We start from the raw sequence: 13,788 nt of genomic DNA, 5'->3' as shown, positions 1-13,788 counted from the left end.
GTTCCTCGTTTTATTTTCTCTCTTTCTTTCATTTTTCCTTCCTTCCTTCCTTTCTCTCTTAGTAGGCCAGCATGGGGTGAGATCAGCATTAGTGAAATGATATAGACCGGTTTTATAGGATGTGCGTACATTGAATAGACAGCAGTGAAGTGCATTTCATAGACAGCAGTGAAGTGCATTTCATTTTAAATAAAATAAAATAAATAAATCCGTGGAGCAATATGGCTTACCATGACGACTACTGCTCAGCCAGTTGTCTACAGTTCGCGAAGTGCCTAGTGGTCAGCGTGGTACAACCTCGGCCGTATTATTTATAGATTTTCTCGGTATTCTGTAGAGTCATATTTGAACACCAGTGTACTGTATCTTCATATATACTTGATTATAGCATGGTGGATTATCAGCGTCCTTAAAAACTAGAATTACTACAGGAAGATACCGTGTTCCACTATCCATAAAATTTATTGATCTAGTAGTTACAGTTGATTACAAGTTCATACGCGTTTGAGTTTTCCACTCGACACAGTTTTTTTACTGGCGTGCGCCAGTTGAACTCTTTATAGAGTCCGCAGAAGATTCTAGTATTACACTGTAGTTGGGCCGACGACAGTTGGAGTCTGACATTTGAACGGCGAAAGCAGTCATTACGAAGTACGCTGCGTTGTCAGTTACCTGTAACCTCTATCTGCAGCATATCACCCTTTCATACAGGTTGGGTATTTAAGAAAACATATAGGACTAATGCAATTCAGTAAACTTTGACCCTTTCCTAATCTCCTGCTAATAATTCCACCATTTAAGATAGAACAAGTCATTGCCGATAAATATGAAATTTCATAATCACTAACAAAGTCATCAGTTTCTGACAACCTCAATAAATGTACATGCTAAATACAGAATAGAACTAGCCTCTGATTAACTTACAAAAAAATAAACTAACAACGAAAATAATATTCAGAAAACAAGCCCGTAAATACATAAAGCACAACAGCTAACACAGTACCACGTCAAATAATATCACAAAAGCGACTGAGAGCAAGTCAGCTCACTGGCGATAGCTTGCTTAAATGTGGCATCGATGCTATCGTTGCCATAGCAACAGACCATTTTCGAGCAGCGTTATTCAACTTTTTCTCGTCGGTGTCGCTAAACGTCAGACTCCAAACTCTCGTGGGCCTTAGTATAGTTTCCAATTCCAGATCATTCTAGGTTCCTGGTCCATTGTTAATCAGCTTCCAGCTTTTTCTAGGAGATACCGTATCGCGAGTTTCAACAGTTCGCCGGTGCTATTGTTCTACTCGCTGCTGGCCCCATCCTCATTGTCGCACCGCCGCGATTGTCTCTCGCTGGCATTATTGCCGGCCTCTCCGCACTCAGCCTCCGTTGTTACAACAGGATGATGTAGTCTATTTAATGAATTAGTTTCAATTCGGAGATTTAGACTAGATGAGACGTGACCTGTTTTGAGTCTGTGTTCAGTGTGTATGAGAGGTGGTGATTTATCCCAGCGTTGCCGGGCTGAGTGGCTCAGACGGTAGAAGCGCTGGCCTTCTGAGCCCAGGTTAGCGGGTTCTTACCCGGTTCAGTTCAATGGTATTTCAAGGTCTCGTCAGCCTCGTTCCAATAGATTTACCGGCACATAAAGGAACTCCTGTGGGGACAAACTCCTGGCATGACGGCGTCTCCGAGGACCGTAAAAGAAGTTAGTTGGATGTAATAATAATAATAATAATAATAATAATAATAATAATAATAATAATAATAATAATAATAATAATAATAATAAAAAAACGGAATACCAGGTGACTACTAGCGTCAGTCGTCAAGGGTGTTAAATGGCGTTTAAAAATATAACTCCAAGTTCAGCATCAGTATATGTACGGTGAATCAGTTATGTATATCCCTAATATGATTCTAAGATGAAAGAGTTGAAAATGTGGCCGCCGTCAGGTCTCGAACCCGAATACCTTGCCCTTCAGACAGGTTCGTTAACCGTTCGACCTATAGACGAGCAAGAGACGGCCATCTCGTTGATGTGGCTATCGTACATCTGAGTATTTTAGATCAAACGTGAATGCAATGAATAAGAGACTGGTATCGCGTTGTCTGAACTGAATTGAGTTAATCTACCGAAGAACTAAAAGGTGAGGGTCGATAATCGATATTAAATCCATACTCGCCTTTCAGGGATGAGCGCACCACGCTTTCACCGATTGGCGGATAACCTCATAATTGATTAACGCGCTACTAAACTTCCGACTTTAACCGAGACCAGATCAGGGAGCTAAAGGAAACTTCAATTCACGTTATGGTAACTGAAATATCATCACACACTTTAGCACTGAGGGAGTGATTACATTCTCGTACTTCCCCGTAAAACAATCACCACCACCACCACCACCACCACCACTACACTTTAACATTTGAAAATCGAGTTCCATAATTCAACTCTGAATTTGTCTGGGTAAGTGATTTTCATGTATGAAAACGTTTGATACTTTATGTGAGATAATTGATCTGTTTTCACGTTCAACCGTTTAGAATCTGGCATTGACTTCATTATACCGAACTGCAACTCATGTACTCCTTCACCCAACATATCCAAATTTCAAGTCTGTCGAGAAATGAACATTATTTTGTTAAGACAGTGATACAGAGCCTTAATTATATAAAGCAAGATCTTATTTTGATGAAATGAGTTTTCAGTGATAAAATGACAGCCATCTGATAAATATATTAATTTCTCGACGGGACGGACTTCATCCTTTTCATATTAGAGTTAAGAAGTGGGGAATGTGCATCAAGTTGTAATTCCACTTAAAACAAAGGTTACAGTCATCACAAGAGAGTTACTTTTGTCAGTTAGGTTGACATTTTCATATTTCTTTTACTTCATAGTGGTTTTCGTCATCTGTTACATTTGAGACATTGGTTTGATGGTGTCATTATTTGTATTTCTTAACATTTAAACAAAGTTAAAACAGATGGCGTATTTTTTCAGAGTCTAGTCGTGAGCTTTTTTAAATGTAGAGTTTAATGTGGCTTTTTAGGCCATTCTGTCACTTCCAGTTGTTAATTATTATTATTATTATTATTATTATTATTATTATTATTAAGTACATTATTTTTGGCTATTGGTGTTAGGATTGAGATCAGGTAGTCTTGTTAAAAAGAGCTAAATATAAATCAGAAATAAAGTGTTTGTCCAATGTTTATTGCTCTAGTTCTCTGCTCTTTAGCTGCTTCTTGATTGCTGAAAGAGTTTTTGGTGTGTTTATTGTTGTTGTTATTATTGTCTTACACGAATTCGAAGGACATGGGTTATTGTGATTTTTGTATGTTGTGTGCAGCAAGCCGACTGCTTCCTGCCGTCCACTCCTGTGCTGTTCTCCACCACTACCTTATGGATCAAGACTGGAATGGCATAACATGTGCAACAGGTCAATAAGAGGAAGATTGCAGCTGACACACAGCCTTTGAATATCCTCTCACACACGAGGTACGTGGCAGCATTCACTTAATCCGATATTTTCTCCCAATATTGCGTTTTCCTCTTACAACATGAATGTAACAACGTGTGTAGATGTTACTTGTCATTCTGTGTGTATTGTAGGGACTCGTTCCTTCCGTTCTTCTTTACACAAGCTTTGAAGTTCTTCGAGCGAAACAGGATATCCAGCTGTATGTGTAAATACTTTCTAAAATGGCACACTTAGCTGGTAAGGTTGTTAGGATTGAATTGAAGGATAAGCGATTACATACTGTGAACTCCATTTTATCCGTATTGACGGTTCAACTCTTGCATTAGTACCAAAACAGTGTTTATTATTCTCCTAAGTCAATACATTAGTATCATATAAGATGAGCGTTAATTAGGCATGTTTGAACTCCCTACGAGTCATCTTAAGTAAAATACCTTGAATTAAAATGACATTAAAGTGAAAATTATGGAATATACATTAAAATTAAATTTTAAATTAACACTCATCTTATAAGATGATACTAATGTATTGACTTGGGAGGATAATAAATACTGTTTTGGTATTAATGTAAGAGGGACAAGCGATTGTCATAATTTTCCTATTTTTTTAATTTAAAAAGGTTTCTGTTTGCTTGTTTCTTTTCTTCCGAAACTTAGTGTCATTCCATTACTTTGTCACAATCATTTCATTTGTAAACTTTTCCGCAGCATTTGCATTTTGCCATGATGTCAGAGAAAACAAAAAATCATATGAATAATATGTTTTGGTGTTTAGAAATAATAACATCTCTGTGAAATCAACCGACATTGATATGTGTTAAGGCCCATAAACATGCTTCTTAACATGCTAATTATATTTTCGAACGCGGTTTTGGCAAGTGTGTTTAGAGTCCAAGCCATTTATAAAAGTTGACAAAGAATTTGGGGATGGTTCCTCTGACTCCTATCATTAAGCCAGTCAGTCACTGATTCAAGATGGTACTTATTTTTCCGCAAGAAATCTTATCATTGACTCGTAGACACGCAGATTATGACATGGGCAGGTTGGCTTTCATGGGTCTCTAACTTGATAGTACGATAAGTGATGTATCTATGAGGAGAATGTGGCTTAAAATGCGATGATATCTGCCCGTCGATTGGAGTCACGTGCACCTCTTCATAAACATTGACCAAAGCATTGGCAATGCACGATGATAACAGAAATCCAGAACACGAGCGAGGGCTTCAAACCGCCTGTGGCAGCGCCGACAGAAATGACTGCCCTGAGATTTTCCTATATAATTTTTCAAGAAATTCGATTTGAACTGACACTTTTGAGAAAAATCAGCATCTCCTCATATTGTTAGCACAATGAAATTTGCCTATTTCTTTCTCGAAATTCTGTGTTGGTTGGTACTATTGAGAACATGTAGTATCTCCTCTTATTATTGGCATGCTGAGATTTAGGTAACATAACTGAGAAAAGAAAAAGTTTAAAATAGTTCCACCCTGTTAATTTTAGAAGGTTTTTCGGTTTTTTTCCACTTCAACTCCTGGCACACAGTTATTAATGGATTACTTCTTCGTAAGCAATATAAGATGAACCTACAAAAGAAATGCAGTCGTTCATTTATGAGTTAGAAATTAATCAGTTACCGCATTGGCGAAATGGGATCACACCGGTCGAAAAAAACAGGAGAGGATTCGAGAAGATTTGCATTTAAGACCTGATCTCCAATTTTGTCTGTGTAAAACATCCGAGACGATGGAAAAGTCTCAATGACCATGATTTGTAATGTTGTTGTTGTTTGAGTCGTCAGTCCTTGGACTGGTTTGATGCAGCTTTCCACGCCGCCGTATCCTGTGCTAACCTTTTCATTTCTACGTATCTAAAGGAATACATCAAAATGTGGATTAATGAACAGACGACTGAGAAATGCTTGTTATATAAGTACAGCTTATCATTCATGTAATGATAAGACTGCATAGTACATACACAGTATGGCAGAAATATATGTATGAATCGGAAAATGAAATTTCAAACATTTCTCTCTCCAGAAGTGGAGTTCTAGGAAAGACTAAAAACTTGTGTAAATTTTCTGGGAGTCTTATTTCCTTTCGTGCTATCCACTTTAACTCATTACGGCATATTTATCTTGCTTACGAAAGAAAATGCATAAACCTGCATATGTTGCGAAGTAGTTTTGCTTATTTTAACTCGCACGTTCGCGACTTGATGTAAACAACTGACGGCAGGTGGTAAATCAACTTTTAGAGAAGTGGAACAAGCACTGTACTGCCTACAGAGTTCCTTGTCAGACGTGTGAAGTTATGTACAGGCTTCTACGTTAGGGATAACCTTGGCTGTTGATTGTGTCGAGCGTGAATGGCAAGGCTCATACAAATAGTTCTTATTTTTTACTTGTTAATCTTGCAAAACACCTCAGAGGAAATATCTTAAAGATGCATGTAGTCCTTACCGACTGATGTACTTATACAATTCAGATTGCGAAAATATTAATATATTAAAACAAATTGCAGCGTCAGTTTGACTGCTCTTCTCTTGAGTTGTGAAGGTGCACGATCGGTAGTAGTAGTAGTAATACCACCGAATTCGTTCCTTTCAGAGTGCGGCATAACGCTCGTGTGCTTGGCGAGGCACTCATAAATTTGACGGTGTTTGTGCCTTGTTATGTGGTCTAAGTAGAGGAAACTGGTAGGATAGTGGCTTTTATACTCTAGTACGAGGAGTTGGTTCTCGCAGGTATGGCTGCTTAAAATTCGTTATTGTCCAGTACTGAATCTGCAAGTGATCTGCGGCACTGTGATCTGTCTATCCGTTTCTACCTCCTGAGTTAACTGACGGTGATTTTGCTCGAATCCATGTACTCATTGTTGTACATTTGACACAGTGGCCAATGCGAAGTCTGTACGACTTCGGAGATGAAATAGCCCGTACGTCCGGCACCGAAAGTCGGGCTACGATCAAATGCACTGAGATCTCGTATTTTGTCCATTCTTTACATCAGCTCATAGCGAGTAGAAGGAAGAAGTGTGATCACTCCCCTAGTTCATCGGTTCCTCCGCTAGGCCGCTCTCCCATCAGTATTTGAGTACATATTACACTGTATATTTGAGCTTGAGCTTACAAGTGAGCATACGAATAAAAGACAATTATTGAATGCAAAATACTACGTATTTGCTTACCATTCCAGAAGTCAGTTGTCCGATAGCTTAGATAGCTTCCGGGTAGACTTTGTGGTCTTAGAAGATTTAAGTTCCTTTCTCATCTGTCATGTTACAAAATAAAATGGATATTTCATATAATGTAACAAGTTTAGGGATAATGTTCGCAACATGGTCATCGCAGCATCCTAATTCTTTCGAAATAATAGTGATACGGTGCAAACTGTCCAAACACTCGTAAAATATATCACCCCATAGACTATATTCACAGGAGAGTTTTTGTTCCACTACACTTTCAACTTGCACGAACACATTATAAACTGCTCTTGAAGGATGGTTGAGGAAAAGTGCTGTCAGTGCTGTATTTATTGCTATAGTCGCTAATAAATGTGAGGGCTGCGGCAAGTATATCTTATGTAGGTTTTCCGTGAAGCAGGCTGACACATTTAGGACATTTTGTGACCTAAGATACATTGCGTACTATTATATCCTCCTAGACATTTTTTTAGCACGGTGTCAATAATCACCTGCTGCTTTCTGCTTAATGTCGGCTCACTTGAATGATTTGGCCGTAATTTGGAATCTCTTAGTTGTTTTTGTAGCAACAAAATCTTAGCATTAGCTATTTTCAATGTATTATGCATAGTCATTATATTACGTCCCTGTCTCTTTAGTTTGTTTCTAAGTGAACTTATTGTTTCTTTAGCTGTGTATGAATCTGTTTCATTTCTTTTAGCACTCTCAGGAAAAGCATCGAAATTCAATTCGCGGTGAGGCCTGTGTGATTTGTTTCTTGAACCTTCCTCCGTCTTCGGAGGCTGTCTTTTATGGAGTGATTTCCGTTTGTTTAATTGTTTCGTGAGATATTGTGGCAAATTGGGGAATCTATGAGGGACAGCGCCAGTTTTCAGTTTCGATCTATCTCTGGGAATTTCTACCTGTTCGCCTTGTATTACAAATGAATCTGATTTAACAATAAATTCATCAGAAAATTGTGAATCGCATATATAACACTTATCAGAAAGCTTTTTGTCCTTTCTGGGAATCGCCTTTTCCCATTTTGAAAATTCTGCTCATTTTTAGGTGGTTTGAAGAAGTGTTTGTCTTTCGTAGTTTTGTAGCCAGACTTACATCCTGGAACGAAGCAAGTAGGCATTTTTTCCTCGTCGGTATTTTTGTAAGTTTTATAAACTCAGCACAATATTTACACTAAATACAAGAATACCATCACCAAATTACACGCTCTTCAATTTTACTTAATAATAATGCACGAAAATATTAAGTTTTTGCCTTCACAGAACAACACTGCCGAACATAACCATATTACAACTACAGTTACCAACCCTCAGATAGCAACGGTGCTGCCCCTAGCGGACGATTCATCACAGTCCCTATACTAGCCAACAGGGAACAACTTAAGAGCTCACACTTTCTCACATGGCCTGTCAGAGGTCTAACGGCAATACAGCTACATGCCACGTCGTACTGTTACATTTGACGGGCGATCACTGAGCCATTTCAACAAAACTGTTCCTATCTCGAATTCAGATGCTCGTATGTCATCAGTATATGAGCACAACATTGTGTACTTCGCATGATGTTTGTTGATTGGTTTGCTTTATTTATTATCTTACAGTAGTCAAATAAATACCGAGCTTGATAGCTGCAGTCGTTTAAGTGCAGCCAGTATCCATTATTCGGGAGAGAGTGGGTTCGAACCCCACTTTCGGCAGCCCTGAAGATGGTTTTCCGCGGTTTCCCCATTTTCACACCAGGTAAATGCTGGGGCTGTACCTTAATTAAGGCCACGGCCGCTTCTTTCCCACTCCTAGCCCTATCCCGTCGTCGCCACAAGACCTATCGGTGTCGGTGCGATTTAAAAAAATTTGTAAAAAGCAGTGAATAAAAGAGTCAACTTAATTGGATTATTCACTTAAAATTTTGTAGAACTCTTAAGCTGTAGGCTGTCGCCATTATTGAGTATGTACCAAAATAGTTGCATTTCATTAAAAATTGAAAGTTTTAAGTGAAAAATCGCCAAAAAAGTATTTACTTCAAATATTAACATCTGTACTTTTCTAATATATATAAATGTATCTGTTAAACCCGTTGTGGTTCATCTAGTAGAAGAAAACCTTTGGCTTTCAACAGCAGCGAAGAAATTGCCCATTTTTGCTTTTCTTTCGCGGACATTGTGGAATTTTTGGTAGAAAATATGGGAACAATATTTAAAAATTTTATATCTATATAATTGTAAATTAAAATTTATTGTGGTATGTAGATCTAGTTCGTAGTTAATTATACAACTTTCCATTAACTAAATGTTATAGAAGTATTCGAATCTATTTCAAAATAAAAGTAATATGAATGATTAAATACCGTTATAAGTTTTTATTCAAAAATACAAGCATACTGTCTCATTAGTCCTGTTGTGTTGTGTTAAACAGTTTGTTAGAAAATACTGTTGCTGTTGATATGTATGAATATTTCACAGCTACCTTTAACAGCTTTGAAAACTTTGTATTTGTTTTCCAATAATTGTAAACGTTTGAAATGTGGGATAACAGATCTTCTTTCAGGTATCGATGATTTAATTTTCAGAATGTTAACTGACAGTGAATTTGTCGTGTTATTGTCTGGCACAATGCTGCCGTACAAGCCCCACATAGCAGGCTGGCTGGCTCCCAAGAATTTCCATATCATCATCATCATCATCCCCTTATCCCTTATCCAGCTCCTGCCGGATCGGGGTATTTATGGCACTTCTCCATCTTCCTCTTTCCTTCCACCATTCCTCTTCCACGATCTTGTCCCAGTCTAAATTTCGTCTTGTTATACAGCTCTTCACTGATTCAGTCCATCTTGTTCTAGGTCTTCCTCTTGCTCTCTTGCCCTAGCACTTTGCCTCCAGCATCTGTCTTGGAATTCTGTTCCCCTCCATCCTCTTTACATGTCCAAACCACCTTAGTTTATTATTTTCAACACACTCATTTAGCTTCTCTATCCCAACTTCCTTCCTGAGTCATATGAAATTATGATTTTTCTAAAATCTTTACTATGTTTAGCGAGTGTTTAAATGCAGTTTTAATTTCACCAGAGATTTGAATATAAAGCATATTAAGATGGAGTTACAAGCTTACTTCTTCAGTTGTAGATTCAGGACCTTCCTGCTGATTAGCAAGTTGCAGCAGTTTATAGCAGCAGTGAGGGCACTCTAACTGCGAAAAACTCGTCCTTTTAAACGGGGTTCTAACAGCGTCGCGATATAACGTACTTATTTTCTGTTCATTAACTTTGTGCCTCAAATTATAGCATCCAGCAATGACTGTCTTACTGTCAGAATATTCCTGATCTACTATGCAATGGCTTCCGAAGATGAGATATGACTGTTCACAGTGGGAATTATTTCGGACACTGTCACTCTAGAACAACTTACGGTGCGTGTTGCATTATCAAGAAAGTTTAACGTCTTGATCAATAAATCAGTGTGTTCCCATTGCGATATTGTAAGATTTGCTGGAAGGGTGAGATCGGTAGGTGCGAATACATCTGTCTTTTTTCAGCATATGAAGAGTTGAATTCCTTCGTGTAGATTCATCTTGAATCAGCCGGTGTTGTGGTAGAGATTTTTTTTTCTGTGCAGCTTCGAGAATCTTCGTGGCTTTTGAGGAATATTTACCTTTTTTTTTTTTTTTTTACTAACTTTCTACATAACGAAATGAGTTTCTCAATATTCTTTGAACTGAAAAGCTCCGGTTGCAAAACAAGTTATAGTTATGAACTACACACGGCATGGCACATTACGACCGTTGTCATGAATCACATTCACTATTTTGTCCATTAAATCGGAAGTTTGTAACGTCTTCAAGAAATTTGCAGTATTTTCATCTGTGTGTTTCACTTCTTCAAATAGCACCACTTCAGTGTATATGCTGAAGTTGCTGTCCTAGTCTACAGAATGAACGGTGATAATTAGATTGACGTCGGTTGCTGCTTTTCTGCAGAAATCTGTCGTAAAGGCTATGCTGTCTGTGTTTAGGGGCTCATCTTTTACTCTTTTTCCTACTTGATACAGTTGTGGGATTATGTACTTTGATATGTACTTATGAATAGGCATAGCATATCTAGGTTTAAGGTGTTGAATCAACTGCTTAAATCCTTTATATTCTACAATACTAAATGGCTAATTGTCTTTGCATATAATTTCCCTTCGATCGAATATCTCCCAATTTACATTTTGATTTACCGTCCAGAAAAGATGTGACAGTAAGCTGGCTAGTATTTGAATACTGTGATAATGTTGATGACTGATAACATGGACAATGACTTCGAAATAAAATGAACGGTAACAGCCTATTCCACTGCCATTCTTCACTTGTTACTATTTCAGTGTTTCTAATATTTTTGTTAAGTTGTTCATCATCATACCGGGCGAGTTGGCCGTGCGCGTAGAGGCGCGCGGCTGTGAGCTTGCATCCGGGAGATAGTAGGTTCGAATCCCACCATCGGCAGCCCTGAAAATGGTTTTCCGTGGTTTCCCATTTTCCCACCAGGCAAATGCTGGGGCTGTACCTTAATTAAGGCCACGGCCGCTTCCTTCCAACTCCTAGGCCTTTCCTATCCCATCGTCGCCATAAGACCTATCTGTATCGGCGGGACGTAAAGCCCCTAGCAAAAAAAAATGTTCATCATTATCTGTTTACAGTTCTAGTTTCCCGAGTATTATTGATAAGCCTCTTCCACTCTCCTCTATTCATGTATGTCTTGCCCTTCATTACATCATCTAGTGACCTTCCCTTGATTGCAATATTGGTCTTGATCACGTCTATCCAACGGGTTTTATGTCTTCCAACCCTCCGTTTTCCATCTCTTTCTTTCCAGCTGTATTCGGGCTGTCCTCGTAGGTTCCATTCTCTTCACGTGTCGGAACCACTGCAGTCGTTATGTTCTGACTCTGTCTAGCAGACGTGGCTTAGGGCCGAATTCATAGGCAGCACTTATACATAAGTGCTCCTTATAAGCCAGGTTTCATTTCATATTACATACTTAAGTGTCCCACTTATTGCTATAAGTGGACCTCCCACACACACTTAAGTGACTCGCCGCTTATGTTGCAGCAAGATGGAGGATAATGATTTTGCTGAATATGTTGCATTTCATTCACAGAATGCTTTCCGTGCACACAGCAGAGATGGAAAATCCTGTTAAATGCAATGTGACCAACAATTTAAAGAAGGTTTCGTTTTAGTAAAGTGAGAATTATGAATATTCTTGTTCCTTTGTGTGAGACAATGAACATAAACTCTAGAAGACTCGCCCATTAATGAAGATACTCTTTTGAGATTTTATGCCTCCTCTTAATTTCAGATTATTATTATTATTATTATTATTATTATTATTATTATTATTATTATTATTATTATTATTATTATTATTATTATTATTACCTTCGTCATTACCGGTATTTCGCTTAATTGGAAAAGTGTTACAAGGTGATAAGTTATCAAGACTGTAGGCCTATGGAATAGTAAAGAACTATACTGGGATATAAGAAAAATGAACGTGTTGTACTACCGCCATTTATTTTAAGGTTGATTTCTGCTAATTATATCAGGTTAGTCAACCAATCGTTTGCCGGATTATATAAGAATTTTCTGAAATTATGGCATCGCACATCAAAACATACTATTTACATTTTATTGGGGAAGTAATTAGACCTATTATAACGTAACGGCTACGGATATATTTGTCAAATCATTAAAAGAGTTGTAAGGCTAGATATTCTACATTTGGATGAATATTTGTATAGGTTCGAGTACCCTCAAGACTATAAACATATTATAATAAGTAGAAAATTAGACTCTGAGCATTTTCGTCGTTTGCATTGTCCACAAGAAGTTTCTTGCACGTCATTCATATTCTGATGAGAAACTTGTTCCATATTATGCGCATGTTCTTAAAGGTGCCGTCTCAGCTCGCTGTTTTGTTATTCATTCTGATAACCAAATACAGTATAGAGTATAGACATTAGTATAGACGATGTTTTAACCTCAAAAATGTCGCGCGTAGTCACGCGATGTCCTTCGATAAACAAAAAACAATAGATCATCCCACTACTCGGTAGCCAGAACCCCAGAACTACACGATCCAGGAAGCATGGGCATAATATACAGCATTGCCACATCTCCAGTGAATACTTACTGAATCAATGAGTGTGCTCTTTAAGTGCTGTCTATGAAATGTAAACTCATATAAGTGAATACTTATTATAAGTGATCCCTTATTAAGGGTTCCACTTATGTATAAGTGCTGACTATGAATTCGGCACTTAATCCCAGCTTCTATCCTCACCACTTCATTTCTTAACTTATCCATCTTGGTTTTCTGGATGGTGGACCTCTGGAATTTCATCTCTGATGCCTGAAGTCTTGATGAGTCTCCCTTTGTGAAGGTGCGTGTTTCGATAACATAGTCGAGATTGGTATGAAGTAATTGCTGAGCATGGTTAGTTTTGCTTTAGTTTTGCTTTCTTTAGCACCTTTTCATCCCAAAGTAGGGTACTTACTTGTTGGTAGAAGATGGAACTCTTTTGCACCTTGTTGGTGATTTCTTTGGTGGCTAGGTTATCCATTGAAACTATGCTACCCAGGTATGGAAAATTGTCTACACTTTGTAGTATCCCAGTTTGATGCTTGGTGGGATGTTCATCTTAAAACAATTTTATGAACTGAGGTGACATGCTTCTTCTGATTTTCCTCCCCACAAGACTCTTTTTACAAATTGCAAAAGGCATAGTTATCACGGACAGGATCCAGTGGAAAATAGTTTCAAACGTCACTCATATCATCCAAAAGTGGTAGATTACGAAACGCACCGGCTTTTATCACTTCGAAATAATCGACTGGAAATTTTAAAATACTGTAGTAATCTAAACTCAAAATCAGGTTTCACGCTGAAGATGCTGATTTATTACAATAAGATGCTTTCTTGCTTGTGATTTGTTAGTTCAAATAGACTACAGGATTTGTGTTATGTCTCTGTTATTGGTTTCGTTCAGAACTATGTTAAGGTGCGGTTTCCTATGTGCAGCGGTCGCATGCGTCTGCTGCCGACCGCTACTGCATCCATCCCCTCCCTGACTC

General features: G+C 38.1%; 1 protein-coding gene across 3 annotated transcripts in view; it reads left to right on the top strand.

Moving 5' to 3' along the window:
- The first annotated feature begins 3,383 nt into the window (after positions 1–3,383).
- Spn (Spinophilin) overlaps positions 3,384–13,788 on the top strand; it is a 294,699-nt gene continuing 284,294 nt past the window's right edge. For all 3 annotated transcript variants that reach the window (XM_067136664.2, XM_067136663.2, XM_067136660.2), the window contains exon 1: positions 3,384–3,499. The gene's annotated coding sequence lies outside the window, so the exon portion shown is untranslated. The remainder of the gene's footprint in view (positions 3,500–13,788) is intronic.

This window comes from Anabrus simplex, chromosome 1, assembly GCF_040414725.1.
Source record: "Anabrus simplex isolate iqAnaSimp1 chromosome 1, ASM4041472v1, whole genome shotgun sequence".
Classification (NCBI taxonomy): domain Eukaryota; kingdom Metazoa; phylum Arthropoda; class Insecta; order Orthoptera; family Tettigoniidae; genus Anabrus; species Anabrus simplex.
Note: the sequence above shows the minus strand (reverse complement) of the source record. Positions and strands in the feature narration are given on the sequence as shown.